General features: G+C 42.2%; 1 long non-coding RNA gene across 1 annotated transcript in view; it reads right to left on the minus strand.

Moving 5' to 3' along the window:
* The window catches only part of LOC142295322 (uncharacterized), a 158812-nt gene extending 147470 nt beyond the window's left edge, over positions 1-11342 (minus strand). The window contains exon 1 of the long non-coding RNA XR_012751419.1: positions 11261-11342. This is a non-coding gene — a long non-coding RNA (uncharacterized LOC142295322). The remainder of the gene's footprint in view (positions 1-11260) is intronic.
* Positions 11343-19327: the final 7985 nt, after the last annotated feature.

A 19327-nucleotide genomic window follows, 5' to 3' on the forward strand; every position in this document is an offset into this window, starting at 1 on the left:
GCAAAAAAAAAATAAACCAATTCCTGAATTGCTGTTTCTTCTTGATTTTTTTTTTCTCACAAAAAGCGGAATAAAAGCTAAAAAAAAATTGTGTGGCTCAAAATGATACTAATAAAAACTTCAATTCACCCCGCAAAAAATAAGCCTTCACATGACTCTATTAGCAGAAAAGTTAAAAAAAACTATAGCCTTCAAATATCAGTGATGCAAAAATATCTGTAAAAAAGCGTTTTTAGCATGATAGTAGCCAAACCTAAAAAATCTATATGAATCTGGTAACGCTATAATCATACTGACTGGAGGAATAAAGCTGTCTAATCACTTATACCGCATGGTGAAGGACATTAAAAATAAATAAATAAAGCCAATTCTTCAACTGTTGATGATTTGTTTATTCCTTTTCTCAAAGATCGCAGTTTAGCGCGGCTGATATTTATCCTGCACTCTATACTGAGTGCTTACACTGGGGATTAAGTGTATATCACTGAAAAATGTGATTCAGACAAAACTCCCAATGTAAAATTGACTGCAATGAGTCAGACGGAGTCACTTTGAACTAACGTCTCGCCTGTGGTGCGGTGGTGTCCATGGAGTCTGCTATCTATTCTAGACAATTTTGTGTTCTAAAATTCAAATGGTGCTCCTTCCCTTCCGAGGCCTGCTTTGCACCAAACAGTAGATTTCAACCACAAATGGGGTATCTCTGTACTCAGCAGAAATTGCACAACAAATTGTTCAGTGCATTCTCTCCTGTTATCCTTGTAAAAATAAAATATTTGGGGTTAAAGTTAAATTTTGTAGTAAAAATGTTTTTTTTTTATTTTCACGGCTCAACATTATGAAATTCTGTAAAGCACCTGGAGAATCAAGGTGCTCACTAAACATCTAGATAAATTCCTTGAAGGGGTTAGTTGCCAAAATGCAGTCACTTGTGGGGGAGCTCCATTGTTTAGGCATATGAGGGACTGTTCAAATGCAATACAGCACCCAATATCTACTAAAGACAATGTTGTGCTCTAAAATTCAAATGGCACTCCTTTCCTTCCGAGCCCGGCCATGCTCTTAAACAGTAGATTTTCACCACATATGGGGGTATGGGTGTAGCCAGGAGAAATTGCACAACTTTTATGGTGCATTTTCTCTTGTTACCCTTGTGAAAATGCAAAATTTGGGGGTAATTTAACATTTTTTGTGGGGAAAAGTAACATTTTCATTTTTCCTTTCTCATGGCTTTAGTTATTGAGAAGCACCTAAAGGGTTAATAAACATCTTGGGTGTGAGCTTTTAGAATGGTGTCACTTTTGGGTTTTTTCTGTAATCTAGGGCTCTCAAAGTCTCTTCAAATATGATGTGGTCCCTAAAAAAATGGTTTTGTAAAATTTTGTATCTTTCAAAAATTGTGTGAAGTAAAGTAGGCATGTGGTAAATATCATTTATTAACTATTTTGTGTGATATAACTTTCTGGTTTAAAGGGACAAAAATTCAAAGATTGAAAATTGTGAAATTTTCAGTATTTTTTCTAAATTTCCGATTTTTTCCCAAATAACAGCTAAAACAATTGTCCTAAATTTACCACTATCATGAAGTCTAATGTGTCATGAAAAAACAATTTTGGAATCATTGGGACAGGCTGAAGTGGATAACCTCATAAAGTGACACTGGTCAAAATTGAAAAAAATTGGCTGGGTCATGAAGGAGGAAACAGGCTAGGTGGTAAAGGGGTTAAATTTATACACACCTCATATGTACTCATACAAATATATTCACATTGCACACATACGGTACAAAAATAAGCAGACTTTCAAGCAGAACGGATGGAGGTATATTCAGAAAGTGTGTGGAACCAACAGCTTCCTAAGCCTGGCACTATGCCTGCACGCATTTTCACCCGCCCTCCCTTTCTACTTTGTATATTACTACTAATCTGTAAACAGGAGAAAGCTCAGCAGATGCTCAATTGGCCTAATGTTAGGCTTAGCACTGGTAGGTAATACTTCTCAGTATAGTATCAACATAACGCAAGGTTTTCAGCAAAATGTTTTCTAAAGCATCACCTTTGTTGGGTTGCATTATTTTGATAATTATCATAATTTATGCTGGTGAAAAGTCTTTCCAGGTAAATTATATAAATTTACCTGGCCATCCACATGATGTAAAAGTAATCATTCATTAGATGAGGCTATCCTTTTTCAGTGCCCAATGCTTGAATTCTAATGCTGATGTGCCCATTGTAAGCATTTTTGCTAAAGAGCAGGAATCAACAGACTGTGGCTACAGAACTGCATTGGAACCGCTTGTTCTAATATATTTCTATAATAGCCAAATATAGCATTTTGCGTGCTACAGTAGTTGCAATTTTAATGGTTTTCCTTCTATCAACCAATATTGAAATGCACTGTCCACCCTACCACGTGTTTTAGAGATGGCAGACAATACTCACATGTTGATTGGCTAAAAGCTGCAAAACACGCGGGGCAGGGACTCGAGCATGGCGCTCAAGTACTTGCGGTACGGAATTCAATCAAGCAATGAACATACCCAAGCACTCCCGATGATTGAACGAGCATCTAGCAGTGGCGAACACGCTCACTCAGTCATCACTAGATTATATTGATCAGATCTGGGCATAAAGAAAACATCACCAAGATCAATTTAAGCAGGAAATCAAGCAGTGACTTGATCAAAATCAGGTAACCTAATATTTCCTTTACTCACATATCAAAACACAAGATAGAGAACAGAAGCAGTTTATTTTGTATGGCTCAATGAATCCTTTGTGGAAATATGAGGACTGAGTGTTCATTCCCCCATGGCATCTCCTTGATGACTGGAAGCAAGTAGCTGCAGGGGGAGTATAACTTCATTTTCTCCCTGCAGCCGCACATCCAATTACACTTGTGCACATGCTTAAAAGGGAAGTTACCTGTAGATGAAAACTGTGGCTGCATTTTTTTTGCCCACAGATTCCCTTTAAAATTTTGAATAAAAAAATAATGATTATCCTGTTATCTATGTTGTAATCTTATATTCACACCGACCAAAGTGTATTATATATTTGTTATCAAATAAATAGTTGCTAAGAGTTCATGTGTTGGCAGCAGGAGAAATGAGAAGCAAAAGAATCTTTGTAACAATGATACAACGCATAATGTGCTGATAGACGAATCAGAGCTTCTCTAAAAAAAAAGTATTATACAAACGATTCACTTTGTCTGTGGAAGGACCTGTGTGAGGTCATACCCATGTGACCTGGTATCCAGCTTTGGTGGCTGAGGCCCCTCCCCTTCTGGTCACATGGGTATAACCTCACACAGGTCCTTCCACAGACAAAGTGAATAGTTTATATAATACTTATGCTAATTCTAACAGGGGGAGGGGATAACTATGAATATATTATCTGTTCCATTGCAGCTGCCACTCAACAAGCAGCTCATTTTATAAAGTTTACTTTTTTTATTTCAAAACCTATACATCCTAGCTGACCACTACAGGTATGTGTAGAATCAGCCTGATAGTGCCAGTATAGCACTGGCTTTAGCTTATATACGAAAATCCTGGTGATTGGTTCAGTTTAAGGAATGCAGACATTTTCCAGCATAGTGCTGGTTATGTCAATCTCATTCTTGTTCTCATTGTTATGTTTTAATAGATATTTTCTTGCTTGTCATTTTAAGATACACAAGACAAGGCATGATATTGGTAATTAGAGAAAAGCAATCATTCCATTACTCTCATTAGTGAAATAGGGGCCTCAATTAAGTCACTGTTCTCCTAGCCACTTGTCTCACAATGTGGAAGGTGATAATAGACCAAGTGAGGCTGTCACCACAGGGGGTCTCACAAGCAATCCCAGGGAAGGAGCTCGGCCTCAGGAAAATAAAAGTTTTATGTTGATAAAACACTGTTCTAGTCCCATGGTGTATCCCTTACAAAAAACCTTCAATTTTTGAGCAATGTAGATTACAGTATTTCTGAACCAAGCAAGTGATCATATATTGTTCTCTAATTTTGATCTTCAGTGCATACCAGGGGAGGCTCAGGAAGGGGACAAACATATCAGGAGGAGAACATATGTGCTAGGAAGTGGACAAATAAACCAGGATGGGGACATGTATACCAGGATGGGCCCAGGTGGGGGACATATATACCAGGAGGGGGACATATATAACAGTAGGAGGACAAACATAGCAGGAGGAGAAAATATGTATTAGGAGGGGCCCAGGAGTCGGACATACAGTATATACCAGGATGTGGACATATATACCAGGAAGGGGTTATATATACTAGGAGGAGGAAATATATACCAGGAATGGCCCAGGATGGGGATATATACCAGGAGGGAAACATATATATTTATAAACTTGGCTTTTATTGATACAAAACATATAAGTCTGACAAAAACAAATGTTGAAAACATGATTTACAAAAGAAGAAGAATGGATGAAATAGGGGCATGGACATAATAATCTTGAACTTATCCCCAATGAAGTATCAGGGCACCAATAATAGAATGCTCCAAACTATATAAACAAGATAGTGTCCACAAATAAATAATATTATACCAAAACACACAATATCTGGCTGTAGAGTCTCACCTTAAAGGTAATGTGGCAGTAAGTTACTAGAGGGCATAAAAACGTCCTTCAGTTTCTTCTTGTATTACATCTATTGCATTGTTTAATCTCATTTCCTGTTTTATATTTACTCCTTAAAGAGAGACAACCATCAGGATTTTCATATATAAAGTAAAGCCAGTCCTATACTGGCACTAGGATGCTGAATCTAAGGGGTTAAGAGGTTGATAAGTAGTGTGATGCTAGTCACTACGTATGGATAGTATAGACAGAAGGGTAGTCAGACAAGCCGGGTTCAGGAAACAGGAGGACATGAAAGGACACAGGGAGTAAGCAGAAACACAGTTAAGTCACAGGCTGAAGGTCAGAATTCCAGGAGTGTACATATAGAATCAGGGAGCAAACAGAGACATGGTCAGGTAATGGTCTTAGGTCAGAAGCCAGGAGATAGTGACAAAAGTAAGGAGTTGGCAGAGAAAAGTCAAACAGTGGTCCAGGTTGAAGAAACTTAGATCAGAACACAAGCACAAACATGAGCCAAGAGCACAACTGCAGAACCAGAGAGTACAACTGGCGAGGTTCTGGGAGAGCATGCCCAGTAATGAAATAGAGAAATTACAACGAAGGTGGAACACCCGAGTCATTAGTACCTCCCAGAACCTGCATGGAATCCTGTGCTGTCAAACAACCTGTCAGCTAGTGTTCAAAGAAACACAGCAGAGCATCTCCAAATGCAAAATGCTCTGCACAAAGGAAATATGTAACTGCCGGCTCTGTAGTTCAGGAAGATGCGATAGGTGCATCACCTGTGTGCCACAGGCTCAGCACAGAGGAAACGTGACAGGTAGACTTTAGTTTAAGAAGACAGGATTATGCTGAGATTTTTGTTACACTAATTGAATAGTTTGATAAAGGTAAATGCTTGTTTAGAATTGTTTTTATTATTCTTTTTCATGTATTGGCAGCCGGGGAAGATCAGAACACATCTCAGCTTGTTTATACAGCTGACAAGTGTGCCTGCCAGGCATGAGCGGAATCGTTATCCACCCATGCCTTTTAACCCCTTAAATGGCACTGTCAATAAGTGACAGCGCCATTATAACCACTCTGAAATTTTACTTACAGGCCGATACTGGAAGTCACGTGACGTGATCACGTGACGTCCGGTGGTTGTCATGGTAGCACAAGGTCATATGATGACTCCTGTGCTCACGTGACTAAGGTCCTGTAAACAAACAGCCAAATACTGGCCGTTACCAGAGATGTTCATTTCTCCCAGTCTGAGCGGTGCTGCTCTGATCGGGAGAAATGAAAGAGCGATCAGATTGCTGATCGTAATAGTCCCCTAGGGGACATAGTAAAATAAAAAAAAAAGTTTAAAAAAGTTTTACATTTTTAAAAAAAAAATAACAAACCCTAAAAGTTCAAATCACCCCCCTTTCCCCCTTTCGCCCCATTGAAAATTAAAGGGTTAAAAAACTAAAAATTATACACACATTTGGTATTGCTGCGCTCAGAAATGTCCGATCTATCAAAATAGAAAATCAATTAATCTGATCGGTAAACAACGTAGTAGCAAAAAAAAAAATCCAAACGCCAAAATTACATTTTTTGGTCGACACAAATTTTGCACAAAATGCAATAACAGGCGATCAAAACATAGCATCTCTACAAAAATAGTACAGATAAAAACGGCAGTTCAAGACGCAAAAAATAAGCTGTTGTTGAGCCATAGATCCCGAAAAATGAGAATGGTACAAGTCGTGGAAAATGGGGCAAAACGTACACCACGTTTTTTGGACAAACTTCTGCTTTTTTTTAACCCCTTAGATAAAAGTAAACTTTTTTGATGTCTACAAACTCGCACCAACCTGAGGCATCACAGTGATATATCAGTTTCACCATACAGGGAATACTGTGAATAAAATATCTCAAAAACAATAGTGCAATCGCACTTTTTTTGCAATTTTTTCAAATTTGGATTTTTTTTACCTTTTTCCAGTACACTATATTACCATATAATAATAAAAAACTCATGGTTTCATTTAAAAGTACATCTCACTCCGCAAAAAAACAAGCCCTCAACATGGCCATATTGACTGAAAAATAAAAAAGTTACTTCACTCGGAAGAAGAATGGCGGAAAAAAAATGGAAAGTGCAAAATCGGCCGGTTGTGAAGGGGTTAATGGTCCTGTAAATGACTGTAGAATAATACCTGTTGAGAAAAAAACCACATTTTATACGGCTGGTATATGGAGAGCATACGGATGGTGGGCAAGAAAAAACTCACATTTGCACAACACTCACATGTCATGGAATAGCAAATAGATTTCTCTCATCCCACTTTTCTGGATGAGAACAGGACCGATTTTTTTATATGCCTGTATGAGAGAACCTGTAATTAAAGATGAGCGAACCCAAGGTTCCGTGTTTGTATCAAATACAGACTTTACATACAAAAACAAAGAGTTCAGGTGCTTTATGCTCAGCCCAGTGCAAACCACTTCCATTGTTTGAACTGCTTACACTGGGGGTGACAACAGCATGATCGTATATAGTGTGCACCAAAAAAAAAATAAATAAATCGAAAAACTCCACCTACCTGCCCCTAGAAGTGATCTCTTTATGGCTGACTGCATGTGGGCGGAGACCCAAACTGCCCAATTCGTGACATCCATTGGGGTTCAAGTCAAGTTTGGGTCCCAAACAAATCTTAATTTAAAATTCGGCTGCACCTGTCGAACCAAACTTCAACGGGTCCTCTCATCTCCACCCTTAAGCAAACCATATCTGAACACCCTAATCACCTCCATCTTGGTACACTTTTGAATCCCAGCCACAAGAGACTGTAATTCCACCAATATGCTTCCATTTTGGTACAATTTTTTAACAAGCTTAGCTACAGGAGGTTGTAAATGTTGCCATATAATTCAATATTAAAGTCCCCCAGATCCACGTCTCCTAAAATTTTGAAAAACAATATATATATATATATATATAAAAAATCCCCACTTGGGCATTAATAAGGCTATGTATTAATAAAAAGAGCTCAAGATGGGTTCAGTGCTCTCCTGGGTGAATTTAATTTTATGCACGTATTTTCTGCTAAGTTAGAGGTTTTCCAGCATTGCACTGAAATTTCAAATGATCTGCCCAATCATAATTATCTTCATGTAAAAAAAGATGTTGGAAATAAAATGTTTAACTATTTATGCATTGCCCTAAGAATATAAATATCTGAATAGTCCACACTTTACCCTGCACTGATGTTCTAAAACATCGGCACATGGGGGTGGTGAACAGCCAGTTGTCAAACACCTAAAGAGAACATCAACATGGTTTATTACCATATTTACCTTTTCGAAAACTGTATACAGTACAGACCAAAAGTTTGGACACACCTTCTCATCTCTAGAACAACTTTTAAGAGGAGACTTTGTGCGGCAGGCCTTCATGGTAAAATAGCTGCTAGGAAACCACTGCTAAGGACAGGCAACAAGCAGAAGAAACTTGTTTGGGCTAAAGAACACAAGGAATGGACATTAGACCAGTGGAAATCTGTGCTTTGGTCTGATGAGTCCAAATTTGAGATCTTTGGATCCAACCACCGTGTCGTTGTAGAAAAGGTGAACAAATGAACTCTACATGCCTGGTTCCCACCGTGAAGCATGGAGGAGGAGGTGTGATGGTGTGGGGGTGCTTTGCTGCTGACACTGTTGGGGATTTATTCAAAATTGAAGGCAAACTAAACCAGCATGGCACCACAGCATCTTGCAGCGGCATGCTATTCCATCCGGTTTGCATTTAGTTGGACCATCACTTATTTTTCAACAGGACAATGACTCCAAACACACCTCCAGGCTGGGTAAGGGCTATTTGACTAAGAAGGAGAGTGATGGGGTGCTACGCCAGATGACCTGGCCTCCACAGTCACCAGACCTCAACCCAATCAAGATGGTTTGGGGTGAGCTGGACCGCAGAGTTAAAGCAAAAGGGCCAACAAGTGCTAAGCATCTCTGGGAACTCCTTCAAGACTGTTGGAAAACCATTTCCGGTCACTACCTCTTGAAACTCATCAAGAGAATGCCAACAGTGTGCAAAGCAATGATCAAAGCAAAAGGTAGCTTCTTTGAAGAACCTAGAATAAAAGACATATTTTCGGTTGTTTCACACTTTTTTAAGTATTTCATTCCACATGTTTTCATTCATAGTTTTGATGTCTTCAATGTGAATCTACAATTTTTAGAGTCATGAAAATAAAGAAAACTCTTAGAATGAGAAGGTGTGTCCAAACTTTTTTAGTCTGTACTGAATGTGCCACCCCATGCTCGGCGGCTGCCAAGCCGCTCGGGTCTGGACCTTCAGTGGGTGGCTCGAGGGTCTCCGGACCCGGGGGCCTTGCGGTCACGCCGATCAAAAAGGGATTGGCAGTTTGGGGACGTAGGTGCACGGCCGGAGCCGTGTGTGAGTTCATGACGCCACCCACGGGATGTGGTGAAGGTGGACACCACTGCTGCAGTTACGAGGCACCCAGTGGAGATGTTGTGCAGCAAGTTGTTAACCCCTCCGTGGGTAGGGATGGTGGCCCTGGGACCCGTTGGGGGAGTTGGGCGTTGCAGGGAGAAGGGCGGCCTGACGGCACTTATGTACTCACTATTAGTAACCACACGAGTCTCTGGTAAACCAAGGTGATGGTGGTCGGTGCCCGCAGCCGGCTGCAGTCTGGTCCCCCACCCGGTTGGTGGTCTCTGTCTTTCTCCTGCACCTTTTGTGTGATGGTGGACTACCTGCGCTTACAACTCCAGGAGTCCGCTCCCCAACTTGTGGTTGCCGGAGGAGCCCTTTGCCCACAGACGCTGGCCCGTGGGATCTCTTTGCCGTGGCAGTGGTTTTCTATCCCCCTCGTTGGGCTGTTGCCTTCAGTTGGGACTTTGGGTGGGACAGGACCTATAGTCCTGGCCTCAATCAGTTAATTAGCTAACCCCCAGTAGCTTCTGGAGCTAGCTTCAGGGTCTGAGTACCCCCCTTTGTGCTCCGGTTTCCGAGTCGGTTCCCCGTGTCGGTACCGGCGGGCCACTACCCTGTCCCGGTCCATCACGGTTCCACCGAGCCGTCTTCCCGGCTCCTGCAGAAAGAGGTCTCCATATGCCTCCTAGCCAGAGGTGCCCGGGCTCCTACCCTGGCACCTGTCAGTTTGCTTCAGGCCTGCTACACAAGCCTGACCTCCTCCACTGAACTCTCAAACTGAACTACTGTCTTTTCCCACCTCAGGCCATCCGAACTCCTCGGTGGGCATGTCCAACCACCTGGCTCAACCCCTGGTGTGTCCATCAAGCACTGAGGGGTGTGACTAGGGTTTTAAGTGTTTGGCTGCTGTCACCTTGTTAGGGGACTGGTGTAGTGCGGGGCCCTATCTGTGACTACCTGTCTCGGCCAGGGCGTCACATATACACTACGCTAAATCAGAGCTGTGTATACACATTAGGAAGCAAAAGAGGAGTAATCCAGCATCCAAATCCAGGTTGTAGATAAAAAACTCCAAATTTTATTATAACATAGTAAAACTGTTCAAAATAAAAATCAATCCAAAGTCATGTAACCTGGACGCGTTTCGGACTATAGGTCCTTATTCCATTTCTGAGATGAAATAAAGACCTATAGTTCAAAACTCATCCCTGTTACATGACTTTGTGTGGATTTTTACAATGGACATTTTTACTATGTTTAATAAAATTTGGATTTTTTTTTTTCTACAACCCAGATTTGGATGCTAGACTACCCTTCTTTTGATAAACCTATGTATACGTCTAATGAACTAATTTGTGTCCATGCACCATCCGGCTAACGTGGTCTCCAACAGGATCGGGTGAGCTGGATTATCTCTTTATTTTTGTTACATTAGGAAGCAGTAGCACTTAGCATGCTTGATCTTCTGGACCCAGTGAATATTTGATTCCTGAGTTTGGTGTGTAATGCGGAAAGAATAGGAGCTGCTGGGTGCTAGGAAAGTCAGTCAGAACTGCTATGCAGCCAGGAGGTAGAAATTCCCATGTAACTGAGGCTAATATACCAGCCCTGGTAACAGAGGAAATCAGCAATAAAAAGATTGCATTAATATGTTAAGATCCCTCTAAATGGTAACAGTGTGTAAAATACATTAATAAAAAAATAAATAAAGCGAAAATAAAATACAAGAAAAAGCATAGATGAAACAAAATACAATAGACACTGTCAGTCTGAGTCACTTTGGTAGCCCTTCTGTTAAAAAAAAAATATGTCCAATATATAAATGCTATTTCTTTGGAAAAGGGAATATAATTTAAAATCTTTTTGTGGTCCTCTTTGGTCATATAAAAAAAATTTAAAAAGTGAAAAATACACATATTGCCTTTTTGTTTAAATTTCCCATCAACATCAGCAAAAAAAATAAATAAGTTTCATGCATTGCATTAAAAAGTGGCAAAAAGTATTTCAAAATGTGAATGGGGAAGATTTTTAAAGCTGTTAAAGATGCATATACGATATACCCTGAAGAGTGGTCCAGTTATGAAGGGGTTAAACAATAAAATGATAAACATATATAAGAAAACAAAGTCACTTTAGTAACTAAATTATTAATTTGTGCCCTAATGTTTACATGCGTCGTTCATGAAGAAGAATATAACGTAAGTTCAATCATCTTACCTTGGTGTGAAAAAAAGATAAATTGGAAGATATAGGAGAAAGGAGAATACGGCAGCGCGCGCTTTCCACAGACAGCTTCACATTTAACAAGTTGTGATCAATGAATAGTTCAAAGTCAGGCAGATGCAAATACTACAGTCCTTAGCAGGAGATAGCCAAACATCACAGAAGCACTTCAAAGGCGAGACTCGAGTACAAGTTCTTAAAGAGTTATGAAAATTCACAGAAATCGAGACTTGTGTAAGCCATGTTTGTTAAACAATCTAACTTTAGATTAAACATCTACTCTACTGAAATATTTTACAGCAGCACTCCAGCATTTTGTTTTGGTTTTATTTCACCACTGGAGTGGTCCTTTAACTGTAAGTCCCCTGCCCAGTGTATTATACTCAGCTTCCGGCAACTTCATTGTGTATTACCGCCACTACAATTGATCTTCTGTGTTTTATGACCTGCCGGCAGCTCCAGTGTTTCATGGAACATGCCAGAGGTCACTCTTCAATACAAATCTATGAGAGCCTCTTTGTGGCTCTCATAGAGATATAATGTGAGCTTGTGATGTAACTTCTGATTTCTGGCCAGTGAAGACTTAGTCACAAGATGGCGCCATGGGACCGGAGCGGCAGGGGTTAAAGGTGAAACCACTGGAAGCTATATGACAGGGGGCATATGACATATAAACATATAACAGGGGGCTTAAATTTAAAGCACCACACCAGCTCTGATAAAAAACAACACTGGATAGGTGTTTTAAATGTTAGCATTTTCATTAATACGCAGACAAAGCAAAACTAGACTTAGGGTACCTTCACACTTAGCGATGCAGCAGCGATCCGACCAGCGATCTGACCTGGTCAGGATCGCTGCTGCATCGCTACATGGTCGCTGGTGAGCTGTCAAACAGGCAGATCTCACCAGCGACCAGTGAACAGCCCCCAGCCAGCAGCGACGTGCAAGCGATGCTGCACTTGCACGGAGCCGCCGTCTGGAAGCTGCGGAGACTGGTAACTAAGGTAAACATCGGGTATGGTTACCCGATGTTTACATTAGTTACCAGCGCACACCGCTTAGCTGTGTGTGCAGGGAGCAGGGAGCCGCGCACACTGAGCGCTGGCTCCTTGCTCTCCTAGCTACAGTACACATCGGGTTAATTAACCCGATGTGTAATGCAGCTACATGTGCAGAGAGCAGGGAGCCGCGCACACTGCTTAGCGCTGGCTCCTTGCTCTCCTAGCTACAGTACACATCGGGTTAATTAACCCGATGTGTACAGCAGCTACATGTGCAGAGAGCCGGAGCCGGCAGCACAGGCAGCGTGAGAGCTGCAGAGGCTGGTAACTAAGGTAAATATCGGGTAACCACCTTGGTTACCCGATGTTTATCTTGGTTACAAGCTTACCTCAGCTGTCAGACGCCGGCTCCTGCTCCCTGCTCGCTTCATTTGTCGCTCTCTCGCTGTCACACACAGCGATCTGTGTGTCACAGTGGGAGAGCGCCTTTGAAGAAAACGAACCAGGGCTGTGTGTAACGAGCAGCGATCTCGCAGCAGGGGCCAGATCGCTGCTCAGTGTCACACACAGCGAGATCGCTAATGAGGTCACTGCTGCGTCACAAAAAGCGTGACTCAGCAGCGATCTCGGCAGTGAGCTCGCTGTGTGTGAAGCACCCCTTACTTGTTAGCATGTAATCACCAGTGATAAATCACGTTCAGCATGAATAATTGATCCACTTGTCCTGGTTTACATACATGATCCTGCTTTGTATATGGGTTATCACCCTCAAAGTCATGTGTTAGTTAACGTAAACATACTCTTGATAGTCAAGGAGAATATGTGCATTCTAGGAAGGCATTCTCAATCTTATTTACATTCTCAAAAGAATTAAATTTGTAGGGCCTTGAAAAAGTATTCATATCCCGTGAACTTCTCCACATTTTTTCACTTACACCAACAAACTTAAAGTACCACTCCAGCATTGTCTGTTTCTTATTTCGGCGATGGTGTAGTGCATTAAATGTAATTTCCCTGCCCCCTATCTTATATTCATCTGCTGCCATCTTCTGTTTTTACCGCTGCTTTGGACTGTCTCCGGCAATTTGTGACCTGCCGGCAGCTCCAGTTTTTCATGGAGTGCACTGGAGGTCACAAATAAATGCAATTCTTGGGGAGCCTTGCTCTGGATCTCATAAAGTTAGGCCGGCGTCACATGCTACGATATATCGGGCGATACTGTATGTCGTCGGGGTCACGGATTCCGTGACGCACATCCGGAATCGTTAGAGATATCGTAGCGTGTGACAGCTGTGAACGAGCAAAAATACTCACCTTATCGTTGCTAGTTGACACGTCGTTCATTTTCATAAAGTCGTTCCTCCTTCTACGCGCCGATTGTTCGTCGTTCCCATGGCAGTACACATCGCTACGTATGACACCCTGGGAACGATGAACACAGCTTACCTGTGGCCGCCGGCAATGCGGAAGGAAGAAGGTGGGCGGGATGTTACGTCCCGCTTATCTCCGCCCCTCCACTTCTATTGGGCGGCCGCTGTGTGACGTCGCTGTGACGTTGAACATCCCTCCCCCTTCAGGAAGAGGATGTTCGCCGCCCACAATGACGTCGTTAGGGAGGTAAGTACATGTGACGGGGGTAAAACAACTTTGTGCGGCACGGGCAACAAATTGGCCGTGACGCACAAATGACGTGGGCGGGTGCGATCATTCATGCGATCGCACGATATATCGTCCCGTGTCACGCCGGCCTTAGATTGAGGGTTTGTGACATTACTTCTGACTTCCAACCAGTCAGAAGCTGGCACCGGGGGCTGAAAAACGATGAAGCCACCAGAGGGTAGGTACAATACAGAGTGTACAGCTTACATTTAAAGCTGCACTCCAGGGATGAAAAAAAAAACAGCTGGAGTGGTGTTTTACATGTATATTATTGGACTTTCAGGTGATATGCCAACACTTATTAGCAAATATTTGTGAAGCGTGAAGGAAATGATACGTGGGTTTTATTTTAAATATTTAAAAAATTTAAATCTGAAAATTGTGATATGCATTTATATTCAGCCCCCCTGATCAGTAGCGTAGCTACCGGGGGGACAGAGGGTGTGGCCACCCCAGGCCTCGTGCTATAGGGAAGGCCCACAAGGGTGGCCTATCGGAGCAGCGCTACTCTTAGCTATATTGGTGTGCACAGTGCACCGACATAGTTAACCTCTGCAGCATTGCTGAGGAAACACAATCTCCCTGCACTGCCGCTGATGACAGCGATGAGTGCATATGCAGGACATCAGAGCCCCAGCGTGGTGACGTCATCGCAAAGCGCCGGGACTCTGATGTCTTGTGCATGTGATGTCCTGCCCGCGCTGCACTGCTCAAGACCTGCTAGATTAGGTGAGTATATGATTTTTTTTTTACCAAGGCTAGGGGCCCAAATATATCTGCATGGGGTCCAGCTGGGAGCTCATACATATCAATTGGAGGCCCATATATATAAGCACAGGGCAAAGGCTGGAGGCCCATATACATCAAGCTTGGGGCCCGTATACACCAGGATGATGGTTCATATGTACCAGCAGGAGGACCCATTTATACCAGTATGGGGCCCAGTGTGGAAGCCCATATATACCAGCATGGGGCTTAGGGTAGGGGCCCATATATACTATCATAGAGCCCAGGCTGGGTGTTCATGTACACCATCATGGGGCCCATATACACCAGGCTCGGGGTTCATATACACGAGGATGGGGACATACTAGATATACCAAGATATACAGCACAGGGCTTGGACACAGAACAAATCCAAGTACCTGTACAAAGAGGCTTTTCGCACTAAGCGTGGGAGCATGCTCAGTAGCCTGAACTGAGGACTTAGCCTCAGGAATGGAACTAACAGGCAGAGCATTCTCACCAGGCAAAACACTGACCATAGGCTCTGGCTGGGGAAAATCGGTACACGCTTATGCCCTAGCCACCTCTCCACACTTAGACGTGGAGGAAGAAGCAGCCACGTCAAAAAATGGCGGCTGGCGCCTGGGCGTAACAGGAACCGCAGCAGGCTGCTTGCGGCTACGGCAGCAGCGATTTGTAACAGTAGTAGTGTGATTCAGGTGTGCATTAAAATACATCTGCAGGACTGTCTCTAACTCAGATGTTGCCAATAAACTAACAGAAGCTACCAAATACATGACCTCCTCATATGGGCTGTCACATATTGTTTAAAGGCATGGTACTCTTAAGCGGGCTTTACATGCTACGATATTTCTAGCAATTGCTAGCGATATCATATGCAAAAGCACCCGCCCCCGTCGTGCATGCGATATCGTGTGATCACTGCCACAGCGAACATTATCGCTACGGCAGCGTCACACGCACTTACCTGGTCGACGGCGTCGCTGTGACTGCTGAACAATCCCTACCTCAAGGGGGATGTGCATTCGGCGTCACAGCGATGTCACCGCAACGTCACTAAGCGGCTGGCCAATCAAAGCGGAGGGGCGGAGATGAGTGGGACGAACATCCCGCCCACCTCATTCCTTCCTCATTGCGGGCGGGACGCAGGTAGGTGAGGTTCCTCGCTCCTGCGGTGTCACACACAGCGATGTGTGCTGCCGCAGGAACGAGGAACAACATCTTTAAACAACCATTAACAAATTTTGGTTTTAGGACGACTTCTCCATGGTGAACAATTTTCACCACTTTGGAGGACGTTTAAGGTCACTGGTGTTACACGCTGCGATACCGTTAATGACGCCGGATGTGCGTCACTAACGACGTGACCCCAACGATAAACATTAACGATATCGTAGCGTGTAAAGCCCCCTTTAGTGTATGTAAACTTTTGACTTGGCAGAAAGTAATAAAAATGCTATAAAATATTCTCACTTTTTCAAGGCACTGAATTAGAATGGAAAAATATTATTCTAGGAATCTTGGGAAACAAAAATGAGAAATTGGTTGCAAAAATACTAAACCAAACCTAATACTAAAGGGGGCTTTACACGCTGCGACATCGCTAATGCGGAGTCGTTGGGGTCACGGAATTTGTGACGCACATTAGCGATGTTGCTGCATGTGACACCGATGAGCGATTTTGCATCGTTGCAAAAACATGCAAAATCGCTCATCGGTGACATGGGGGTCCATTCTCGATTAACGTTACTGCAGCAGTAACTATGTAGTTCGTCACTCCTGCGGCAGCACACATCGCTTACCTGCCTCCCGGACGCTATGAGGAAGGAAGGAGGTGGGCGGGATGTTACGTCCCGCTCATCTCCGCCCCTCCGCTGCTATTGGGTGGTCGCTCAGTGACGTCGCTGTGACGCCACATGGACCGCCCCCTTAGAAAGGAGGCGGTTCGCCGGTCACAGTGACGTCGCCGGGCAGGTAAGTATGTGTGACGGGTCTGGGCGATGTTGTGCGGCACGGGCAGCGATTTGCCCGTGTCGCGCAACAGATGGGGGCGGGTACCCACACTAGCGATATCGGGACTGATATCGCAGTGTGTAAAGTAGCCTTTACTAAATTGGTTCTAGTTCATATTGAAACACAGTTGGCAGATAAACTATTAAATATATGGTCATAGTTAGCTGAAGAGGAGACAGTCTGGTAAGTATATGATGTGGATAGATAGATAGATACACACATGGTTTCTTGAGTTATGTGAATGTTACAGAATGTGATATGACTATATTTCAATAAATGTTGATTTTTTTTTTATTTGTTGAAAAATAAAGGTAGATTGTTGTTTATGGGAAAAAAAATAAGAAATTAAGCCCTAACTCATCTATTGAAGCAAAAAAATTTTAGGAGCATGTTTTATTTTCGGAGAAACACAGAATTTCAATTTTCTTCATCATTAGACACAATGTAGAGGTGTAGAGGGTGCTGTAGAAGTGATCAGACCTAGATGTCTGTGTGGTACGTTTTGCAGAGACAAAATTGTAACTGTGTGTGTGGAGTGACATCGGGAGGTTAACGGAGGATCCAATGAACTCGGATGGCCTCTTGGCGACACCCGCATTGGTCGCGGCAGTAACGTCATGGGTTCATTGGAAATCACAATGAACTCTGATAAACCCATGAAGTCACTGTCGTGACCACTTCGTGTGTCGCCAGGCGGTCATCCGAGTTCATTTGATACTCCGATGACCTCTTGATGCCACTGCACACACACTGATTGCTGGATACTCTGTCCCTGATGCTGCTGTCTCATCCTGCTACTTCCAGGTCCACAGTGCAGTGAATATGTAATGAGCATAATGAGCAGGAGTTGGAAGCAAGTGATAGCAGCGCTGAAGATAGCGTTGCTGGAGATAGGTGAGTAAATAAAATAATTTTATTTCACAGACACATGTTTTCTCAGGTACGTGTCACACTGATGTCATGCAGATCACATCAGTGTGTGATACTTGTGACACCAATACTGCCGGAGAAAAAAACGGACATGTCTCCGTGTGTACGTGCGGGGCCACATGATCCATGTGAAAACACAGATGTATGAGTAACACTGTAGAATAACATGGGTACGTGTGGCATCTGTGTTAAAAACAAATGTCACATGTACCTGAAACACGTACGTCTGAAAGGGGCCTTAGCGTTAGTATTTTGATTTTTTTACAATGATCAATATCCTGCAATTCTTCAGTTACTATTTGGTGGTAATATGTGATATGGTGAAATGTATCACTTATACGAGTGTGGTATAAATGGTATATTGAGTTGGTAAAATAGATTTTGTTCATAAACAGGATGATTTTTATACTCAGACACTTTGTTGTAATAACATTTGTCATTGTGTGTGTGGTATTTATCCGATTTATGTAGTTTACTGATTTAATTGTTCTGGAATAGCGGACTTGTTCAGTAACAATATGGTGATAGTAGTTATTTGGTAACTATATGACTGCTATTAAGAAGTGGGTTTTTTTAAAGGGGGAGAGAACACTTTTTTTATAGGATATAGAATGGTATAGAGGCTCATAATCTCACAAACATACTGATAGTGGCCCAGGTTTTGCACAGGGGTTCATTGGAGTCTAGTTATGACACTGGTGGTGTACAAATTCCCAAATTTAGGTGAATTGTTTAATATTTAGGCAAGAAGCATTTTAAATAGTGTTGAGCGAGTAGTTCACTGTTTGTACTCGCTATGCTGTTAACGAGTACTGTCCACTACTCGCATATTCGTTACGAGTAGTGGGCGCAATATAATTCAATGGGAAATATTTGCACGAAAAGTACGGCTTTTGGGTTACTCGCTACTTAGCGAGTATTTCCCATTAACTTACATTGCGCCCGCCAGTCGTAACGAATATGTGAGTAGCGGACAGTGCTCGCTAACAGCATAGCGAGTACGAATAGTCAACTACTCGCTCAACACTAATGTTAAATTAGATAAAAAAGCCATGAATATTCGTAATGGTACAATATCCTTTCTAGAAGTAGCAAAATCTAAAGTTACTATGTTCTATATGTATATGAATTATTTCTTGTAGAAAACCTATCTTAGGTTTCCAAGAATAGTTCTAAAGAACTAGTCCAACACTAATTATAAATGAAAGAACAATTGACTTCACACAGCCATTTGCAGAACTGATTGAACAGTTCTCAGTTTACCAAAGGCAAAGAAATGCTAGCAACGCAAGTCAATAAAGAACAAAGAAAACATAAAAAATAGAACTCTGACGCTTGGGAAAACCACAATCTTTTGCAATAACATAAAAGATAAAGAATTGAGAAAGCGATGTTGTTACTGGAAGCATATTACACTTAATAACCCATAGTTTTATCTTCGGTTTTCAAAGATGTATTCCATTAAGTCTGTACAATATTAATATGTTATAGAGCTATTTACAAAACAACTGAATTTATGCAAAACACCACCAGTCAATAAGAGTCTTTGGGGAAATTTGGCTACAAAATAAACAGCAGGACACAATTTAAAAATGTAATATTTATATAATTGCTTAATTGGTAAGTGATATCATTTGATCTATATGGTAATTTGTGCATACAAGGAAAATGTGTGTCCATAAAATATATAAAATCACTTAAATAAAGC

Source organism: Anomaloglossus baeobatrachus, chromosome 3 (assembly GCF_048569485.1).
Source record: "Anomaloglossus baeobatrachus isolate aAnoBae1 chromosome 3, aAnoBae1.hap1, whole genome shotgun sequence".
In the NCBI taxonomy this organism is placed as follows: domain Eukaryota; kingdom Metazoa; phylum Chordata; class Amphibia; order Anura; family Aromobatidae; genus Anomaloglossus; species Anomaloglossus baeobatrachus.